Source organism: Triticum aestivum, chromosome 2D, assembly GCF_018294505.1.
Source record: "Triticum aestivum cultivar Chinese Spring chromosome 2D, IWGSC CS RefSeq v2.1, whole genome shotgun sequence".
Taxonomy (NCBI): domain Eukaryota; kingdom Viridiplantae; phylum Streptophyta; class Magnoliopsida; order Poales; family Poaceae; genus Triticum; species Triticum aestivum.
In genome coordinates, this window is record NC_057799.1 from 3,302,642 (window position 1) to 3,326,394 (window position 23,753).

Consider the following 23,753-nt stretch of genomic DNA (forward strand, 5'->3'; position numbering starts at 1 on the left):
CCGCCGCTCCCCTATCTCCTCCCTCACCATTTTGTCCACTCTTACAATGGCTTACGAAGAGTAGTTATTCCGCATCCAAGCCGGCTGGGTGGCCCGACGAGTACACACGCGCCGGTACACGGTGGAGCTCATTTATGTACGAAAAGGCAGCCCACGTGGTAATTTGACATGTGTACTGGTTGTCCACTTGGTGGAGGGAGGATCGTCTACCACGGGTGAACAAACAAATTGCGACTTGACGCGTTATGTTAAAAAAGAGGCAAACCATGTGAGGCCTACCTTAGAGGCAAGGCTCTATACATTGGAGTACTTTTGATGTGTCCCGTCAACTCGCAGAACGAGGAGAAGCTTGCTTAGTACGCCATCTCCCCCGCCCACAGGCGCGGTGGCTCGCAGGATGAGGTGAAGCTTGCTTACTAGTAGTAGTACTGTACGCCTTACGCCCGCTCCCTCGCCCACGCGCGCGGTGGCTCGCAGGACGAGGAGAAAATTTTACTACTCCCTCCGTTTACTCCTCGTCCCTACTACCTTGGTTAGAGAGATTATCATATTGTTTGGAATATATATGTCTTTTAGTACTCCCTCCATTTACTTATACAAGGCCACTATAAAAAAAATACATTTTGCATCTATACAAGGCCACAAATAGTCATCGAGACAAAAGTTACTACTCCCTCCTTTCCAGTTTATGGCTCAATTTCAAAATCTCTCCAACGAAGGTAGACGGTGAGTGGTCGAATCAATTTCGTACTCCTAGTTTGCACAAGTAATTAGTACGCTTGTTTTTCTCATGAAGTTATGTTTACCGAGGCATTAATTAGAACGAATGCATGAATGACCACTAAATTTCCATGAACTTCTACATGCATTGGTGAGTTTTCTCTTGACACTGCTTGCATCGGGTGATCTAACTCACCTCGAAATCCAACATGTGATGGTACTACTACTAGTAGTAGAATTGAGAATTATAAAACGGAAAAATGAATGTTTTTTAGATGAGCCCTATAAACCCTAGTGGGTATGTACTCCGTAAAATCAGATTTTCCCAAAACTAAGTCGCTCAACCTTTATTTGCTTGTTTCCCTTCCTGCCTCCTTGCCTCGAACAGACTATGCCAAACTCCCCTGCCTGCCGCGGGGGAAAAGACCCGCCCTTGCCTTTTTTTAGTCCGGGTTTGTATCGAAGGATCGTGCGAAGCAGCAAAAACCCAAGCCGTGTCTTGTACTCCTCCGTCGACATATAGCAACCGGGTCGACGTGTCAAGCACCAAATAATAGTGCAGAATAGCAGGGGGGACGCACCCCAGTCGTACCGCCCCAGTAGTAGTAATGAGCAATGAGACGTCAAATCACAATGCCGCACCTTCCCAGACAGACGAAGCAACCATTATTTCACACTTCGGTTCGCCATCACCTCAAAACACGTAGTATTGCTTCTGCCTCAAGAGGGACACGCGCATCGCCTTGGTACATCATGACACGTGGGACCGCATGACAGGGCATGCTCCCCCGCCGATCGCTCAGTAAAATCACCTCATTTTTACTATACTTCCTCCGTATCGGTTTACCTGGCATGCACGTCGTTCTAGGTTGAGAATTTAACTGGCTATATATGTGATGAACAGTATATGTGTAGAAACTACATCCGCTTAAGAATCCAATGATATACTTTTTGTGACATAGTAACTCATATTTAGTTAGTTAAATGGATGACCTAGAACTACGTGCACGCCCTATAAACCGAGACGCCTAAAAAACGAGACAGAGAGGGTAGTTCAGTACGTATCTTTTTAGATCAATATAGTCGGGATTCACCAAGGAGCAAAACCAAGTGCTAGGCTGCTCCAGTCGTGTTGGCGTAGCAACTCAAGCAGGGTCAGTCCGCACACGAAATGGCGACACACTTAACAGGACCCCTTTGGCCGACATGTGGCTCATCCACCGTCTTGTTCCACGTGCGATGCACCAAATTACAGTTCAGAGCAGCAGTTGGAATTGGAGGCACCCCGGTCGTAGCACCGCAGTAGTAGAAAAGTGAGCGATGAGGGGTCAAATCACAAAGCCCCACCTTTCCCGCATTAAGCTGGACGGACGAAGCAACCATCATTTCACTCTAGGGCACAAGAGCATAAAGAAAAGAGAAAACCAATGATGCGTGCGGCAGCTACCTAGGGCACCCTAGGGTAGGGGTCTCCACTACAGATCTTTTTTTGAAAGAGCCTCCACTAAAAGCAGCTTCTCCCTCGTCCTCTTGAAGAAAACCGGTGATGCGTGCGGCGGTAGGGTTTGTAGGAGTACTACTACGGTGTGCGGGGCCACGTCATAGTAAACGGGAGAGGGATTGAGTTTGAGTCGAAGCCTTAAATATGTGTGGGCCATTTGGTTTTAGGGGAATGAGGCAACATTTTGGGTTCAGGGACCAGTGGATATATAGTACGTACAAAAAATTGTGGACGTACGTTCGACCGAAAGGCAATGATGCATGGGCCCTGCATTTTGATATACCCGGGGCCGCGTCAAACTTGCTACTCTACTCAAAACTAGTAAGGTACACATGCATTGAACGCATGAGATTTCGAAACCAAATTATGAATAAATACACACTATAGCATGTAAAGCTTTGAGTCATATATGCACGATGTAGATGTTCGTTTAGTTCTTATAGTTCATCTCATTCAAAATCAATTAGTTTTATAAAAATGTTAAGATTCATGGGGTTGTGCATTGTAAAGCATAAAGTAAAAAACAAATAATGTCAATTCATTTAGAAAAAAAATTCAATTATGATACGGAAGATTCTAGAACAAAGGAGAAGTGCTTGTGTTTTGAGGTTTGTGAATTATGCTTAAGTTCAACCATGGAGTCTTCTAAATTGTACATGTGGCAGATCTGTGGAATGTTGATGATATCCAATGGCCAGTAGTGCTCGGATTTGCCATCTCTGCACTGTCGGATTAGCTTCATCCAGCGACCATCTTTCAAAGTTATTCGCACACTATATAGTTCTTGTGCCATAGTTGCATGTCTTGGAAAGAAGCTACTATGTTGTACTAGCTATTTAGGAATAGAAGATGTATACGTGGAAGTTGTAGGGAAAGAGATGACATGGAGTATCTCAATCCCTACGAGCAGGGATTGGAAAAGAGATGTCATTTGGTTCACATCATAGGAACTTTTCTATTGAATCTAGAGATGACATGTATCTCAATTCCTATGAGGAGGGATTAGAAAAGAGATGTAATTTGGTTCATATCATTGGAACTTTTCTATTGAATATACGCTAATGTTTATTTTCCTTTGAAATTATGGGAGTATAGGAATCCATTCATATGAACCAAGTGGCTCTAAAGCTATAGAAATGATATCATTTTTATTTCCTTTGAAATGTGGAGTATATGAATCTATTCCTATGAACCAATTGGCTCTAAAGGAAAAAAATCCTATAAAAATCATATCATATAGAGTTCCTATGATATTCCTCCACACCAAAGGATGGTTGAAATTGCTGCAGGTGATACGATGGTTTTCTTTGTAGACTCCTCCCCCATCTTTATAGTTACCTATCGAAGATGAATGAAATGGTATATACAGGGTATTCTACATGTGCAATTTGGTACACGAAAACTAAGTAAAAGTTTGCGAGGTTCGAATTTTCAATAAAGCTATATGCACCGCATTTTGGAACGGAGGGAGCATACGGCAGTTGCTAACACTCACGTGGAAGATTTGTGTGTAGGAGGAGTGGCTGTTCTGTTAAATGACATGGCAAAACTGACACTGTTGGATGCCGATCTAACGGTTCTTACAGTGTTCGTTAGGAAAAGGCTTGTGGCGAACGTTTGTCGGATAATGATTTACGGACACATGCATTGCATTGATACGTGCCCCCTCTCTCTCACGCACACGCACCCTCACGAGTCACGACTCTCCCGAATCCTCTTGCACCCACCGTCTATCTGCAGGTAGACGTCACACACATATGTGCTCTTCACACCCTACCCTCAGAACTTCTAAAAAAAAAAGACGTCGCGCACATTTTATTTGAGCTCACATGTCACACACTTATACTATTACTCTTGTGGCGAACGTTCTTTGGGCATAGTATATTGTACTCTCACGAAGAGAAGCGGTGCACGCACGCACTAGTTCTCTCACACCCACTCGCGGGTACACGTAGGAGCACATTTTTTTGAAGCCGGTACAACAAAATCACTCCACTATATATATAAGCAGGAGCCTTAGCGCTTGCTTTACTAGGGTTCCTCTCGTTCACTCTCTCATGCTCTCCATATCTAAGAAAGACATAGGTGGCCACACTCTCTCTTAGCTAACGACTGGTCACAAATCCGGCCGGACAACCTCGACCAGGGCAGGGGTGTAGGAGCATCGTTCACGCTGTCATCGGCGGCGAGGGAGGAGACCAACAGCTGCCCGCGCGTCCCAATCGGCGGCCGTGCCCTTCTCTCCGAGAGAGCGCCGACTCGGGAGGGCCTCCGACCCCTTCTTCCTCCCTGCGGTATTGTGGCCAAGATGCGGCCTCCCAACGCCGTCTCTGCCACATGCCGACGACCCTCAGGTATATATTCCTCTGAAACCTGCCTTGCTTTACTGCCCTAGCTCCCCACTTGGCTTCGTGTGCATCTTTTTCTACTTCCGTCCACTGTTCCAAAGCCACCTAGACTTTTACTATTATTAGAGGTAAAGCTAGTTCATACAGTCGACTCTAAGAGTTGGTTCAAACAGGGAAGAAAGTGGGAAAGCTGTAGCATGAATCTTGGACTTGGTTGTAAGAGGAAACGAGGGAAAGTAGTAGATACTGGCTACCCAACCGGTCTCTTGGTTGAAAAGACGAAGAAACCATGGTGGATGGCGAAGGGTGGGGGGAAGTGGACCTATCTCTTGGTTGAAAAAGGAAAGAAAGTGACGGGTGTTGGGGGACAACACAAATGAGAATGAGCAGGTCTAGATTTCCTGTGTTCACATAGGAAAATGTCGCCGAGGAGATAAAAAATGGGACAAATGCAGACATGCTGCCTGAATGTTTGCCGCTCTCGGCAACCACATCTGCCTCACCACTTTATGCCCCTACTGTCCCTACGCCCATATCGCTACCGTTAATGTAAAATCACATGAAGCATTAAGCAATGCCACCTAATGTCACTATAAGTGATGGTCTAGTGCCGTCGATAAATTGAAGCAATGCCACCACCATTTTATGAAGTGCTTCCGTCTTGCTTTATTTCCCATGAATTGTGCTTTTGCAGTTACACTTAAATCTCACACCGCTAACATTGCTTCATCCCAGTGGAACTGCACAAATTTTATTGCACATTTAATGACCATGTGCTACTCTCATGACAGTAATACTAATGCTATTATTCTGCATGTTAATCTAGTGGCAGTGTTGATGTGATGTGATGCTACTTACTTAAGGACACTTTCATACTGTCAATCTAGTGCCAATTATAACACAATAGATGCTGCTGTTAATCATATGCCACTGCAAATATCTGTCTGTTTAAATAACCGTATTTCGTATTTGCGCAAACAGGGATGTCTGTCTCCATATCGTTTCTATCTGCGCAATCAAAAGTACAACCTCAGTTTTAGTACAACTACACAAAATGAGATGGCTATTCCTAGCTGTCGTCCTCTAACCACCAGTGTTCCAGGTATTCCTACATTGGTAGTAACTAGGTAGAATGACCAACGCAATCTAAAAGAAGCTGATTCGTATGTTTTACTTCCTGATTGCAGTGCAGGGACGAGGGAAAACAACTGCATCCTAGTCTGGAATGCACTTTCTACCAGTTCATCCATGGACCGAGGACTAGGTGGCACGGCTGCATGGAGGTTTCTGGGACAGTTGCGCGGACAAGAGGCATTGTGGTCTGCTTATTTCTGCAAATAGCGGTGCTTAAGTTTAGTGGAATGCACAAGAATATCAGCTGGTCAGTACACTACATGGTTCAGTTCAGCATTCCAACTGAGAACACAATTTTAATTGGTTATTCTGGAATGAGAGAACCTAACCCTGGATGGTGGCGACAAGAAAAAACCAGAGTGAACTCCAGGAAATTTAAGCCTGTCGGGAGGCCCTTTGCTCAGAGAAGCCTTGCTTGTTTTTTCCTGATTTGCAAACCTTCTCACAACTTTGTCTTTTGCTATGAACTAGTATATGTTTGTTATGTTCTATGAATCATTGAGATGTATAAAACTGCTTAACTTATGCTTTTCAAGTTTTTTATGAAGCCGAGTTCAATGTGAGTGTTCCACATGAACGCTGGACTAGCGTCTGAACGTTTGGAATTTACATTGTGGCCTCAGTTAACTGCATGAACCACTGTAACAAGATACATAGTTGCTTATATGTCAGACAGCAGATTGTTGATTGTTAGCTGGTCGATAGCCTAGTGTTGAAGCGAGCTGAGCCAATGTGCCGTGTTTTGCACAACTGCTTACAAGTGGGGTAGCACCAACAGTGTTTACAAGTACTTATGTATATGTCGGCGCACAATTCTCGAACGAGTACTCTATTTCATCAAAACACACATTGCTCGTATGATAAACCGTGACAACTTATGTCTTACCATGCCATATTCATGAAAAAACTAGTGAGGACGCATCTATTTTGGCAACAATTACGATGGTTCTCACATGATTCACGGGCACACAAAAGTAGCAGCAGTTCTCGTAGACGGATTCAAACAGAGTACTAGCCCCAGAGGGCTCGATAACAGGCAAGGTTCGGATAATTAGACACAATCCAAACTACTATTAAACACTAGCTGGGGCAACTATTTCATGCCTCGATCTAATTTGGGCTGGACACAAGACGGACCTTGCCATGAACATCATCGAGGATGTCCGGCAGCAGCTCAATCCTGTGAACCTTCATGATGACAACCTTGTGGCCTTGCCACTCATAAACTTGTTTGTGGAGGCATGCCACGTCATCTTCCTGCGTAAGCTTGACAAGAATAGTATGCCTCACAAACAAAGGAGTAGCTTTGAACTTCTTGTGCTTCAGTACACCCTGGACAACACGCCTGACAATAGTGAGGCTGGAATACAACTCTTCATTGGTATAAGCGGAAATGGCTTCCAGGATCCAACAGCCTAAAAACTCTGTTTTCCCAGTGTGTATATTCAGGTCAGCCGCCTCATAGCGAGTGACATGTACAACTACACAATCCTTGTCTTCATCAGGGCTCTAATTGAAATAGAAACAAATTCTGAATTACTTTCCAGTATAAGAAACACAAGTTATTTAAACCACTATGTATAGCATGGCATCGAAGCTAATAAAATTTTGCATTAATCACCACATACTTAGATGAAAAACCACAATCGAGATCGGCAAAGAAGAAAATCACCTTGGGCAGCTCAGTGGGGGGGGACACATCCTCGAAGGGGGAAAACTGCTCCTGCAGTGCCACGGGGGCTGTAACCTCAAACGGGGCGTTGACCATCTCAGTAGTGGCCGTGAGCGTATTTGGGGTCGGCTCGGTGGCTGCCTCCTTCTTCTTGGAGCTCTCTGTCTCGTGGGGATCAGCCTCACGCGTCTGCTCCAATATTGGCAGATCTTCACCTGGTTCTCCTTCATCCATCATGAAACTGACGAATACTAGGAGACCACTGAAAGGAAAACACAATCGCAATGACAATGAAACAAAAAAGAGAGTGAGGATCGGTTACTGCTTTGCAAAAGTTCTTTTTTTTCTGAACGAAAATATACCAACATCATGGATCCGCTTACCTTCCCTTCATTGGGAGAGAAGAACAGTGGCAAATGCGAGTGTTGCCTTTCTTGAAGACGGTGAGGGAGAAGGGGATTTAGCGAAGAGTGAAATGATGGTTGCTTCGTCCGTCAAACTTAGACTGCAGGGAGGTGGGGTTTTCTGATACGACGGCTCGTTACTGCCGCGCTACGACCGGGGTGACTCTCCGCCTGCATACTGCCTTCTAATTTGGTGGATGGCATTTGGGCCCACGCGCTGCATGGCCCGCATGTTGGTGAACAAAAGTATAATGACATTCAGTAGAGGGAGACGTTTTGATGACCTAGGTGGAGCCAGAAACGGTATTGTATCGACTGTACTAGTAGTAATTGTTTTTTCGGGTAGCTGTAGAGTGTCTCCACTGTACTAGTAGTAATTGTTTCTCTGGGGCCAAGACAAAACAGCCCATCCACCCTAGTAAATAGTAAAATCAATTCAAAAGCCCATATATTTACTGAATGAGAGGCGCTACCCACACCCAACACACCGCCCTCCAAAAAAATCTGGGTGCTCTTCTTCCTCCTCACTCCCACCACCTCAAGTCAGCTCGCTCCACCTCAAGGAAAATGGAGCCGGCTGACCCCAGCGCCAAGAAGATGAGGCTCCTGCCAGCAGCGACGCCTGTTGTAGATCCCGCACCCGGCAGCGCAGGGAGAAGCGGCTACCCCGCCCCCACCGGATCCCATGAACCCGTAGAATCTCGGGTGGACCGCATCAGCGATCTCCCGGACGCTGTCCTTGGGGAGATCATCTCGCTTCTCCCCACCAAGGATTGCTGCTGCACCCAAGTCCTCTCAATTCGGTGGCGCCCTCTATGGCGCGCCGTGCCTCATAATCTCGACTGTCGTCATCTATCTCTCTTCAATGATTTTGAAATCCCTAGAGCCATCATCTCCTCCCACCAGGGCTCCGTTCAAAGCCTCTGCATCCCGTCATGCTACCTGAGCAAGCATACCATGCCCTGCACGGTGGACGCCTGGCTGAAATCCCCTGAATTCATAGAACTACAGCTGCTTGAGTTCTACTATTCCCCTAGAAATCACATACCACATACCGAACGCCATGTACTTGTGCCCTCAGCACCGATATCCATCTCGCGGTTTTCCTCCCCTCTCCACACCGTCACCTTTGCGCGGTGCTACCTACCAGACAATCTGGTACTAAACCTTCGACTCCCATTTCTCAAGAAACTTTCACTTGTGCGGGTTCGTATATCGGAGGCCTCATTGCACAGCATCATCCACTCCAGTTGCCCTGCCCTGGAGTGCTTGGTGCTTGTTTTCATAGTTAGAATCGGTTGTCTCCAAATAAAGTTGCCTAACCTTGTAAGAATTGGAATTTCTTTTTATGGAAGGCAGCTCATCATCCAACATGCCCCTTCACTTCAAAGGTTGTTCCTTGATTCTAGTTATTCACCGTTGCAAATAACCGTCCTCCCTGTGCCTAAACTGGAGACCCTGGGTGTAATACATGATCTCTCTGCTCATTTCAATATGGTGTTTGGCTCCACAGTTCTTCAGGTACTTTATATTATCATCTACAGTTGTAACCATAAGCTGCATTTTAAATTTCTGCGCATAAGTTATATATCATCTTGGATTACACATTTTGTACTAATATTATGTTCTATGCTCAATGAAGAGTTTCTCCAAAAGAATAGTTTTGATCTGAACAATATTATTGGCTTGCTGCAATGCTTTCCATGTCTGGAGAAGTTGTATATATAGGTGATAATTTCACGCACATTGGAAGCCCGCATATAGTGTACTAGAATTAACCGTTCAATTGTTTCTCTTTCGACACTCTTTTTTTAGACCTTAACTGTTTTCAATCTTCATGTCTATTTAGGCAACAGGACGTGGTAAGAAAGTTATAACCAATCGGTGGATTCGTAAGCATCGGTATTTTCTCACTTCTCATGAGATTCGATTGAAGACAATAACACTAGAACGATATGTAGCCAACCGTGCAAACACTAGATTTTTCACATTCTTCCTGCTGAATGCGAGGTTACTATTGTCCATCAGGCTTAAGTTTATCGGCAGCATGGTTTTGACGGATGGGTATGTGGAAGAGCAAAAAAAGGTGTTTCAGGTGGGCAAAAGAGCTTCTGAACGTATCGGGCTTCTATTTACAACATATTGTGGTCATAATCCAGTAAATTTTATGACCCAGGATGTTCATTCTATGGACCTGACTGATCCATTTGACTGTGACTGCTGAAAACAGTGCTGGAGTTAGATGTTCTTGCCCTTTTCAACCTGGGTTTTTTTGTAAACCTGATGAACAATTAACCCTCGTGCTTTTGTACAGTTTGTAAGCTGGAGTTAGATGTTCTTGCCCTTTTCAACTCGGTTGTGACTGTCATATTTTCTTTGAAACAAGCCAAATGGCTTGCCAGTCGTTTAATTTAGAGTGAAATATTGTAACAACTAACAAATCCCAACAAAGGGAAATAACATCACTCTCGCCGGCTGCTTGAGCTCACTGTGCATTACAGAAGCCAAGAGATTAGCCCCCACTAGCACCCACAAACTTATTTCGAACTAGCACATCAAATGGGTTGTAAATTTTCATAGGAAAGGCTGCATGACCGTGACAGATTTGGATTCTGACATTTGGGACCCGTGAGCAAATAGCCTATCCAAGGTAGTGTCGACTTACTAGCCAGTCAACAAACGATTCTGCCTACCAGCCGTTGGATTGACATCCAACATCGGCCGTGTATCTTCTATCTCTTGTCTTCTTCTCCTCCAGCCACCCAAACCAAACCACCCCGTCGGCTCTGCCTGCTCCCGCCTCCCATGGCTGGCTGCGCCTCCGCCGCCCTACCGTACGTACCCTCCAATGTTGGCCAGTCCCTCCCTCTATTTCCCCACATGTCCTGTTATTCTCCGGCGAAGTCAGCCCCAACATGCACCCGCACCCAAACCAGTCAATCCTCGTACTCCCCTCCGCCTGTGACTGGACCGACGCATCTTCCATGGCTCCTGTTCGTTCCGTCCGAGGCCTCGCCGTCATCCTCCGCCTTGCGGCCTTGGTTCGCTCGCCGTGCGCAGTGCGCTGCCCTCTTGCGTTGTCAACGTCGTCAACAACCGAGAGGAACAAGGAGATGACTGTAAGTGGAGAGGATGACAGTAGGGACCAACTAGTGTGATGGCAGTACGCAAGCAAGTTTCTCTATATTACAAGCCCAAAAATATGGTTCCTCCTAATGTTTGGACATCTGGGGCTCACGCCATTGTCAATATAGTCAATAAACGAGAGAATTACACTACGAGCGGCTGACACCAGGGACCCAGCAGGTCGCGCAGTTTTTTTGAGGAACAAGCAGTTGTTATTTATACTAGTTTTAGCGACGGATCAAGGTAACAACGGGGCTGTGCGGGGGCTGTGGCACGTCTAGCCAGGGTTTTATTTATGTTTACCACATCATGAGCCAAGTTGTGTTTTTTTCTTGCTGAAAATGGCTAGCCCAGTTCTATTTTTTTTAAAGAAATACCCAAACGAGGCCTACTTGCTTTATCAGCCCTGCTGGGCTGCAAATCTTTCAAGACGAGGAGAGTTTCATTCGGTTTGCCCAGAAATGGGTTGTACATTTTTAAAACACATCAAACCGGGAATTAGTTTCAATTTTTTTTCATTACAAGATTTTAAATTCCATTGATTTTTATGTGTGGACAACAATTATTTGGATTTTATATTTATATAAATTATTTTTCAAAATAGTGTGAATGTGAATCGATATTTCGGGATTAAAAACAGTTGACCGCACCGAAATATGCAAAAATTCGTATACTTTTTTACCGTGACCACAATATGGGGTGTAATGCTAACAAAAAGAAGATGGGCTCCAAAAAAATTCTTAAGAATTAGCAAATGGGCTATACATTATTAGAAATAATGGCAGATGGGATGTATGCAGTTTTCCACAGATTTGAGGCTGATTTGTGCGCCTACTACAGGTTGACGCGTATGCTTTCCTAAAAAAAAGGTTGATGCACAAGCAACGCCGTGTCAACTTAGTCAACACACGAGAGCAGTGACTGTTGGATGTCCATCCAACAACTGTCATGCTTCTTCAATCTCTGCTCTTCCCGCTCCAGCCGCTTAAACAAGCGCCGGCGGGACTGCCTGCTCCCTCCTCCCGCGGCCGGCCATGCTGCCGCGCAGGCCTCACCGCCCCACCGTACTCCCATCGCTGGCCTAGCCATCCCTCTACTCACCCACACCTGCTGTTATTCTCCGGGGACGGCAGACGAACCAGTAAACCCTCGTACTCCTTCGCGTGGGAAACAACTGCCGAGTCTTCCCTGGCTCCATGTCGTTACCTTCCTAGGCCTCGCCGTCGTCCACCGCCCTGGTGCTCTCGGCGCGGCCTGGTCAACGTGGTCAATGAACGACATCCATCGGAAGTGGACTGTACGTGGAGAGGCTGACAGCTGGGTCCATGGCCGCACGCAAGGAAATGCCTCCTTATTACGCGCAAAATAATGATTCCTCCACCTGACAGCTAGGACCCACGGGAAGGGCTTCTGTATTTCGTGAAAAAAACGTTCCCCCCGCTGACAGGTTGGACACACCAACTATATCTTCGCACGCAAGGAAGTGCCTCCTTATTACGCACAAAAAAATGAATACCCACTGCTAGATGGGACCCACCATAGTGGGTGGCTGACTTGTGGGCCTACTAAGTTGACGGGGACGGAGGGCTTTGTCAACTTAGTCAATATGAACGATTCTAGCTCCAGTGACCGTACGATGTCCATCCAACGGCCATAGTGCTTCTTCAACCTCTGGTCTTCTTGCTCCAGCCGCCCAAAGCAGCGCCGGTCGTGTTGCCTGCTCCTACCTCCCGTGGCCGGCTGTGCTGCCGCGGAGGCCTCACCGCCCCCATACTACTCCCACCATTAGCCAAGCCATCCCTCCACTCACCCACACCCCCTGTTATTCTGCGGCAACGGCAACCTCACACCGCAGCCAAACCAGTGAACCCTCGTACTCCTCTCCGCGTGGGCATCCACTGCCGCATCTTCCCTGGCCCCGCGTCGTCCCCTTCCTAGGCCTCGCCGTCGTCCACCGCCGTGGTGCTCTCGGCGCGGCGTGGTCAATGTGGTCAACGACCGACTTCCGTCCGAACAATACTGTACGTGGAGAGGCTAACAGCTGGGTCCACGGCAGCCGCAAGGAATTGGCTCCTTATTACGCAAAAAATAATTATTCCTCTACCTGACAGCAAGGACCCACCGGACGGGCCACTGTATTTGGCGAAAAAATGTTCCCCCCTGACTGCTGGGACCCACCGGACGGGCCATCGTATTTTGTGAAAAAAACGTTCCCCCCGCTGTCAGCTCGGACCCATCGGAAGTGCCTCCTTATTACACACAAAAAAATGAATACTCCCCCTACTAGTTGGGACCCACCTTGGTGGGAGGCTAACTTGTGGGCCTACTAAGTTGACGGGGCCGGAGTGCTTTCTCAACTTAGTCAATATGAACGATTGTAGCTCCAGTGACCATACGATGTCCATCCAACAGCTGCAGTGCTTCTTCAACCTCTGGTCTTCTTGCTCCAGCCGCCCAAAGCAGTGCCGGTCATGCCGCATGCTCCTGCCTCCCATGGCCGACTGTGCTGCCGTGGAGGCCTCACCGCCCTCTACTATTCCCACTGCTGGCCAGGCCCTGCGGCAACGGCAGCCTCACACCGCAGCCAAACCAGTGAACCCTCGTACTCCTCTCCGTGTGGGTTTCCATTGCCGCGTCTTCCCCGGCTCCGCGTCGTCCCCTGCCTAGGCCTCGCCGTCGTCCACTGCCCTGGTGCTCCCGGTGCGGCGTGGTCAACATGGTCAAGGAACGACTTCCATCGGAAAAGTACTGTACGTGGAGAGGCTGACAGCTGGGTCCACGGAGGCCGCAAGGAAGTGCCTCCTTATTATGCGCAAAATAATTATTCCTCCACCTGACAGCAGGGACCCACCGGACGGGCCACTATATTTCGCGAAAAAAATGTTGCCCCCCTGACTGCTGGGACCCACCAGCTACATCTTCGCACGCAAAGAAGTGCGTCCCGGCAAAAAAATGATTCGCCCCCTGACTGCTGGGACCCACTAGCTACATCTTCGCACGGAAGGAAGTGCCTAACAGTCGGGACCCACCTGGTCGAAGCTTATGTAGCGTTGTCATTCTGGTCGAGAACGTGTACGTACATACTGGTCGTTGTAGAGGCGCGCACGTGTCGTAGTAGAGGCGCGCACGTAGCATGTACACGTACGTACAGCGGACAGGGTGCAAGAAAGAAAATACAGCCACGTACGTACATACAGGCAGGGTCTCGAACGCCTACTCGGGCATACGTACGGCCAGGGCTCGTGTACATGGCTGGGTCGGAACGGAGAAACAGCGTCGTCGTCGTGTTCATGGGGAGCCAACCGGCTGGGTTGGAACGGAATGCGTCGTCGTGTTCATCGGGAGGGCTTGGACGGAACAGCCGATGGAAATGAGGCTTGGCGTACTGCAGAACGGAGGAAACGGCCTTGTGTTCGACCGGCCATGGTTGAAACGGGATCCTGTTCATCGGGAGGGGTCTGGCGTACCGCAAAACGGAAACGGACTTGTGTTGGACCTCCTACGGTCGAAACGGGGTCCTGTTCATCGGGAGGGGTGTGGTGTACCGCAAAACGGAGGAAACAGACTTGTGTTGGAGCGCTACGGTCGAAACGGGGGTCCTGTTCATCGGGAGGGGTGTGGCGTACCGCAAAACGGGACTCCACGGGATACTGTTCGTCTCCACCGTCGACCCCCTCCAGCCTCCATGGGCTACTGTTCATCCACCGTCGACCTCCTGCAGCCTCCACCTGCAACGGTTCATCCACGGTCTCCTGTTCATCCAGCCTCCACCGCGTGCTACTCCACCGGCTACTGTTCAACCAGCCCTCTTCACGGGCTCCTATTCAACCACCCCTCCACGGGCTACTGATCATCCAGCCCTCCACCATCTACTGTTCATCCAGCCCTCCATGGGGTGGTCCTGTTCATCCAGCCCTACACGGGGTCCTGTTCATCCAGCCCCAACCGGCTCGATTGATCGGGGTCCTGTTCATCCAGAGGCAACACCACGAGGTGCTGTTCATCCACCCCCACCGGGAACTGTTCATCCAAACCCCCCCAGCAACACTCACTGTTCATCCAGAGGCAACATCGATCGTCTTCAGTTAGCAGCAGTAGCGAAGGAATCGCTCGATCAGGTTCAGTTAACAGCCATCGATGGATCGCTCGGGTTCAGTAACGCGTAGCCTGCAGTGCAATCGCTCGGGTTCAGTAGGCGAACGCCTTGCTCGGGTTCAGTTAGAGCCCAACGGCTCGCACCCACAGGCGTGCGTGTACGAGAGAAACGCGCAAACCTCCGTGCATCGCTCGGCCCCGACCACCCATCGTAACCGGGAACACCCTGATATTTTCCTCGCCCTCGCTTCTACCATGGTTTTTTCCGTCATGGACGACCCAAAGAATGTCATGCAGCTGCGTCTCTGGCCCGTCCAGGACGAAAAGCCCATTTTCTGTCATGATTTTTTGTAGTACACCACACCTATGATGATACCGGGTTTTGTCACAATTATCATCATAGAAGTGTCATAAGTATGACAGAAAAAAATTTCGTTCGGCCCAAAATGTCACGGATGTGTCTTTTTTTTTGTACTGATGGCAGCTTCAACCTTAATGGGGGAGTTGATGTGGTCCAAGCTCGTTTCAATTCGCCCAGTCTCTTCCTCAAAGTTCCGGCAAAACTATGCACGCACAAATGAATGGTGAATCAACAGATGAAGGACGAGTCGACAATAGCAAAACAGAGGACAGAAAACAGTTGGATGGGGAAAATACCATCAAGCATAAGGAACAATTTCTTGGTGAACCCTCCCAGATAAACCTCCAGCTCGTTCCTCCTCCGAGTGAGATCACCAACTTTGTCGGTCAGAGCTCCCTTGTCCTTCTTCAGTCGTGTCACCTCCTTGTTAGCTTTGTTGAGAGCAGTCTTCAGCTTGGCATTTTCTTCTTCTAACTTTACGACTGAAGCCAGCTTCTTGTCGGCAAGTGCTATTTTCTCTTGCGCCGTTTTTTGCGCCGCAGCAAGATCAAGGTCCTCTGATCTAGAGCCTGCTTCATTTTTTCTGAAAGAAATAATGCTCAGTTCAGAAGGAGGAAATGACACTCGGTTCAGAAGAGAATCAGTCGACAAGTTTTCCATACCAGCAGTATCATCCCTAGCCTTCTGCAAGTTCTCCTTGGCCAACTCCAGGTCAAGATTGAGTTGGATCTGCTTCTGCTCCAAGTCAACAAACTGGGCTCCAAGTTCGCAAGATTTCTGCGGTCAGAGGACAATCAGTCGACAGAAACGAAGTTTGGTTGCTTCCGAGCAATAAAGTTAGTTCTAAGACTACTGCCGAATCAAACATTCAACAGTAGTCTCGGGGACTACACCTAGTGGGTGCACTCAGCGTGCCCCCACTAGTCCAGGTTCCACTCGACAGGGTCCGCCCAGACCAAGTGGGAAAAAAAGAAGAGAGAGCAACAGTCATTCTCAGACCACAACCGACTGCGCGCAGTCGACCGCGGTCTCGGGGACTACACCCAGTGGGTGCACTCAGCGTGCCCCCACTGGTTCCACTCGACCAGACCTGTCTACGACCGAGTGGAAGAACTGAAAAGAGACACTTTTTATCCAGAGCCCCACCGAATCATACATTCGACGACGGCCTCAGGGACTACACCCAGTGGGTGCACTCCGCGTGCCCCCCACTAGTTCAGAAATACAATCAACACAACCTAGTCGACTCAAGTGGAAAAACTACTTAGCAAAAAACTGAAACACCCAGCGGGTGTACCGATGCAAAGTGCAGACTGACAAATAGATGCACAAGAAAGGTTTCCAGATAGCATATCCTAACAGAACAAGCGTCAAAGGTCAGTCGGAAATCATCTAACCTGAACATTGGCCTGGAGTGCTGAGCTGGGGTTGTAAGCAGCCTGACTGGCCTCGCGCACCACTTTCATCTGTTCCATCATGAGGCTTGCCTGGCGTATAGCTTCCTTGGCAGCGCTCACTTCGTTCTCTAGGACGATGGGCGGTGACAAGTGAAGACGGCGGATCGACTGCAGCAGCTTGAGAATCTGAGGCATGGGGTTGCACAGATGAAACATGGTCCTGTACACTCGATGCTGAAGGATATGCACTCGACAATGGAAGCGCAAAAGTAACAGAAGCCCGGTTGAGATCTTCGGACTGTTGGATAGTTCGTTCCGTCGCCGGCATCGACTGGGGAGTCTTGCTAACTGGTACCCTTCGGCCCGAAGTCCTACTCCTCCCTCCCGTGGTCTTCTACGGCACATCTTCATCGTCGTTTGGAATTTCGATAACATTTGGCGGAGCTGCAAAGGAATCGGCCGCAAGAGTTCAGTCGACCGACAAAATGGTTGGCAAAGTACAAACAAGATGACCGTTGGAAATATGCCCTAGAGGCAATAATAAAATGGTTATTATTATATTTCCTTGTTCATGATAATTGTCTATTGTTCATGCTATAATTTTATTAACCGGATAACGTAATACATGTGTGAATACATAGACCATAATATGTCCCTAGTAGGCCTCTAGTTGACTAGCTCATTGATCAATAGATGGTCGTGGTTTCCTGACCATGGACATTGGATGTCGTTGATAATGGGATCACATAATTAGGAGAATAATGTGATGGACAAGACCCAATCCTAAGCGTAGCACAAGATCGTGTTGTTCGTTTGATAAGAGCTTTTCTAATATCAAGTATCGTTTCCTTAGACCATGAGATTGTGTAACTCCCGGATACCGTAGGAATGCTTTGGGTGTATCAAACGTCACAACGTACCTGGGTGGCTATAAAGGTGCACTACAGGTATCTCCGAAAGTGTCTGTTGGGTTGGCACGAATCAAGACTGGGATTTGTCCCTCCGTATGACGGAGACGTATCTCTGGGCCCACTCGGTAATGCATCATCATAATGAGCTCAATGTGACTAAGTAGTTAGCCACGGGATCATGCGTTACGGAACGAGTAAAGAGACTTGCCGGTAACGAGATTGAACGAGGTATAGGGATACCGACGATCGAATCTCGGGCAAGTAACATACCGATGGACAAAGGGAATTGTATACGGGATTGATTGAATCCTCGACATTGTGGTTCATCCGATGAGATCATCGTGGAACATGTGGGAGCCAACATGGGTATCCAGATCCCGCTGTTGGTTATTGGCCGGAGAACGTATCGGTCATGTCTGCATGGTTCCCGAACCCGTAGGGTCTACACACTTCAGGTTCGGTGACGCTAGAGTTGTTATGGGAAATAGTATGTGCTTACCGAAGGTAGTTCGGAGTCCCGGATGTGATCCCGGACATCACGAGGAGTTCCGGAATGGTCCGGCGGTGACGATCGATATATTGGACGAAGGGTATTGTTGTCCGGAAGTGTTCCGGGGGTACCACGCTATGGCCAGCATGACCGAAAGGTGTTTCAGGAGCCCCGGCAAGTGTTGGAGGGCCTCATGGGCCAAAGGGGAAGGGGCAAACCAGGCCACTAAGGGGTGGTGCGCCCCCCACACCCTTTCCCACGTTACTTGGGGAGGTGGGGCGCCTCCACCTGGCTTGGGACGCAAGCCTCCACCTGCTTGGCTTGGGGGGGAAGTCTCCCTAGGATTTTCCCTAGGGAGATCCAATCTGCTTGGCCGCCACCCCCTAGGGGAAACCCTAGGGCGCCTCCCCCTCTCCCCTTGCCCCTATATATAGTGGAGGGGTGGGAGGGCAGCCGCACCTCTTCCCTGGCGCAGCCCTCCCTCCTCCTACACCTCCTCCTCCTCCTCCTCCTCCTCCTCCTCCATAGTGCTTGGTGAAGCCCTGCTGGAGAACCACGAGCTCCACCATCACCACGCCGTCGTGCTGTCGGAGTTCTCCCTCAACTTGTCCTCTCCCCTTGCTGGATCAAGAAGGAGGAGACGTCCCTGTGTTGTACGTGTGTTGAACGCGGAGGCGCCGTCCGTTCGGCGCTTGATCGGATCTTCCGCGATTTGAATCACCGCGAGTACGACTCCATCAACCGCGTTCTTGTATCTCTTCCACTTAGCGATCTTCAAGGGTATGAAGATGCACTCCCTCTCTCTCGTTGCTAGCTTCTTCTAGATTGATCTTGGTGACACGTAGGAAAATTTTGAATTATTGCTATGATCCCCAACAATGGCATCATGAGCTAGGTCTATGCGTAGATTCTATGCACGAGTAGAACACAAAGTAGTTGTGGCCGATGATTTGGTCAATTTGCTTACCGTTACTAGTCTTATCTTGATTCGGCGGAATTGTGGGATGAAGCGGCCCGGACCAACCTTACACGTACTCCTACGTGAGACAGGTTCCACCGACAGACATGCACTTGATGCATAAGGTGGCTAGCGGGTGTCTGTCTCTCCCACTTTAGTCGGATCGGATTCGATGAAGAGGGTCCTTATGAATTGTAAATAGCAATTGGCATATCACCGTTGTGGTTTTGTGTAGGTAAGAAATGTTCTTGCTAGAAGCCCTTAGCAGCCACGTAAAACATGCAACAACAATTAGAGGACGTCTAACTTGTTTTTGCAGGGTATGCTATGTGATGTGATATGGCCAAAAGGATGTGATGAATTATGTATATGTGATGTATGAGATTGATCATGTTTTTGTAATAGGAATCACGACTTGCATGTCGATGAGTACGACAACCGGCAGGAACCATAGGAGTTGTCTTAATTTATTGTATGACCTGCGTGTCATTGAAAACGCCATGTAATTACTTTACTTTATTGCTAACCGTTTGCCATAGTAGTAGAAGTAATAGTTGGCGAGACAACTTCATGAAGACACGATGATGGAGATCATGGTGTCATGCCGGTGACAATGGTGATCATGTCGTGCCTCAAGATGGAGATCAAAGGCGCAAGATGATATTGGCCATATCATGTCACTTGATGATTTGCATGTGATGTTTGTCATGTTTACATCTTATTTGCTTAGAACGACGGTAGCATAAATAAGATGATCCCTCACTAAAATTTCAAGAAAGTGTTCCCCCTAACTATGCACTATTGCCAAGGTTCGTTGTTTCGAAGCACCACGTGATGATCGGGTGTGATAGATTCTAACATTCGCATACAACGGGTGTAAGCCAAATTTACACATGCGAAACACTTAGGTTGACTTGACGAGCCTAGCATGTACAGACATGGCCTCGGAACACGAGAGATCGAAAGGTCGAACATGAGTCGTATAGTAGATGCGATCAACATGGAGATGTTCACCGTGGATGACTAGTCCGTCTCACGTGATGATCGGACATGACCTAGTCGATTCGGATCATGTATCACTTAGATGACTAGAGGGATGTCTATCTGAGTGGGAGTTCATTAAATAATTTGATAAGATGAACTTAATTATCATGAACATAGTCTAAATAGTCTTTGCAAATTATGTTGTAGATCAATAGCTCGCACTTTAGCTCCCTGTTTTAATATATTCCTAGAGAAAGACTAAGTTGAAAGATATTGTAAGCAATTGTGCGGACTAGGGCCGTAGTCTGAGGATTGTCCTCATTGCTACACAGAAGGCTTCTGTCCTTGATGCACCGCTCGGTGTGCCAACCCCTCTGGCATCGTCTGTGGATGTTGTGAACATCTGGCAGACATGTTCTGATGACTACCTGATAATTTAGTGCACCATGCTTTACGACTTAGAGTCAGGGCTCCAAAAGCATTTTGAACGCCATAGAACATGTGAGATGTTCCAAGAGCTAAAATTGGTATTTCAGGCTCATGCCCGTATTGAGAGGTTTGAGACCTCTGACAAGATCTTTACCTACAAGATGGAGGAGAATAGCTCAGCCAATGAGCAGATGCTCAGAATGTCTAGGTACTTCAATCGCTTGAATCAAGTGGGAGTTAATCTTCCAGATAAGAGAGTGATTAACAAAGTTCTCCAGTCACTATCACCAAGCTACTAAAGTTTTGTGATGAACTATTACATGCAAGGGAAGTTGATCCCGGAGCTGTTCATCATGCTTAAGGCCGTGAAGGTAGAAATCAAGAAGGAGCATCAAGTGTTGATGGTTAACAAGAGCACTGGTTTCAAAGAAGGGCAAGGGCAAGAAGGGAGACTTCATGAATGACAAGCCAGTTGCCGCTCCAGTGAAGAAACCCAAGAACCCAAACCCGAGACGAAGTGCTTCTATTAGGGGAACGGTCACTGGTAGCGGCACTGCCTCAAATACTTGGTAGATAAGAAGGCTGGCAACTTCAACAAAAGTATATTTGATATTGATGTGTACCTTACTAGTACTCCTAGTAGCACATGGGTATTAGATACCGGTTCAGTTGCTAATATTGGTAACTCGAACCAAAAGCTATGTAATAAACGGAGACTAGCTAAGGGCGATGTGACGATGTGTGTTGGAAGTGTTTCCAAGGATGATATGATCACCATCACACGCTCCCTCTACCTTTGGGATTAGTGTTGAACCCAGATAAATGTTGTTAGCATTGGTGTCTGCGTTGAGCATGAACATGATTAGATCATGTTTATTGCAATAAGATTATTCATTTAAGTCAAAGAATAATGGTTATTCTGTTTACATGAGTAACAGCGTCTACGGTCATGCACCCAATGTAAATGGTTTATTGAATCTCGGTCATAGTGATGCACATGTTCATAACAATGATGCCAAAATATGTAGAGTTGATAATGATGGTACCACTTTCTTGTGGCACTGCCGCTTAGGTCATATTGGTGTAAAGCGCATGAAGAACCTCCATGCTAATGGACTTTTGGAGTCACTTGATTTTGAATCACCTGACACATGCGAACCTTGCCTCATAGCAAGATGACTAAAACCCCGTTTTCTGGAACAATGGAACGGGCAAGTGACTTGTTGGAAATCACACATGCTGATGTGTGTGGTCCGATGAGTGTTGACGCACGCGGTGGATATCATTATTTTCTCACCTTCACCGATGAATTGAGTAGATATGGGTATATTTAATTAATAAAGCATAAGTCTGAAACGTTTGAAAAGTTCAAAGCAATTTCAGAGTGAAGTTGAGAATCATCATAACAAGAAGATCAAGTTCCTACAATCTGATCAAGGGAAGATTATCTGAGTTATGAGTTCGGCAATCACTAAAGACAAGGTGGAATTGTTTCACAGTTGACGCCGCCTGGAACACCATTGCGTAATGGTGTGTCCGAACGTCGTAATCGCACCCTATTGGATATGGTGCGATCTATGATGTCTCTTACCAATCTACCGCTATCATTTTGGGGTTCTGCATTAGAGACAACTACATTCACTTTAAATAGGGCACCATCTAAGTCCATGGAGATGACACCGTATGAACTATGGTTTGGCAAGAAACCTAAGTTGTTGTTTCTTAAGGTTTGGGGCTACGATGATTATGTCGATAGGCTTCGGCCAGAAAAGCTCGAACCTATAGCGGAAAATTGTGTCTTCATAGAATACCCAAACAAGACGATTGGGTATACCTTCTATCTCAGACCTGAGCGCAAAGTGTTTATCGCTATGAACAGGTCCTTTCTCGAGAAAGAGTTTCTCTCGAAAGAATTGAGTGGGAGGAAGATAGAACTTGATGAGGTTGTTGAACCTTCACTTCAACCAGAGAGTAGCGCAGCACAGAAAGATGTTTCTGTGGCACTCGCCTCAATTGAAGAGAAAGCTAATGATGATGATCATGAAGCTTCAGATCAAGTTACTATCGAACCTCGTAGGTCGACAAGGGTGTGTACAACTTCTGAGTGGTAACCCTGTCTTAAAGGTGTTGTTGGACAACGATGAACTTATGAGCTATGGAGAAGCGATGGTGGGCCTGGATTCCAACAAATGGCTAGGAGCTATGAAATCCGATATAGGATCCATGTATGAGAACAAAGTATGGACTTTGGTGGACTTGCTCGATGATCGGCAAGCCATTCAGAATAAATGGATCTTTAAGAAGAAGACAGACACTGATGGTAATGTCACCATTTATGAAGCTCAACTTGTCTCGAAGAAGTTTCTAACAAGTTCAAGGAGTTGACTGTGACGAGACTTTCTCAATCATAGCGATGCTAAAGTCTGTTAGAATTATGTTAGCAGTTGCTGCATTTTCATTTATGAAATCTGGCAGATGGATGTCAAAACAAAGTTTCCTTGACGGTTTCCGTGAGGAAAGGCTGCATGTGATACAACCAAAAGGTTTTGTCGATCCTAAGGATGCCAAAAGGTATGCAAACTCCAGCGATCCTTCTATGGACTGGAGCAAGGATCTCGGAGTTGGAACATACGCTTTGATGAGGTGATCAAAGTTTTTGGGTTTATACAAAGTTTGCAAGAAAATTGTATTTGCAATAAAATGAATGGGAGCACTACAACATTTCTGATAGGTATATGTGGATGACATATTGTTGATTGGAAATGATGTAGAATTTATGGAAAGCATAAAGGGTTGTTTGAATAGAGTTTTTCAAAGGAAGACCTGTGTAAAACTGCTTACATGTTGGGTATCAAGATCTATAAGAGATAGATCAAGACGCCTGATAATACTTTCACAAAGCACACACCTTGACATGATCTTGAAGGAGTTCAAGATGGATCAGTCAAAGAAGGAGTTCTTACCTGAGTTGTAAGGTGTGAAGTTAAGACTTGAAGCTTGACCACGGCAGAAGAAAGAGAAAGGACGAAAGTCGTCCCCTATGCCTTAGCCATAGGCTCTATACGATATGCCATGCTGTGTACCGCGATGTGCCTTGCCACGTGTCTGGCAAAAGGGGTATAAGAGTGATCCAGGAGTGGATCATTGGACAGAGATCAAAATTTTCCTTAGGAATAAGGAAATGTTTCTCGATTATGGAGGTGATGAAGAGTTCGGCGTAAAG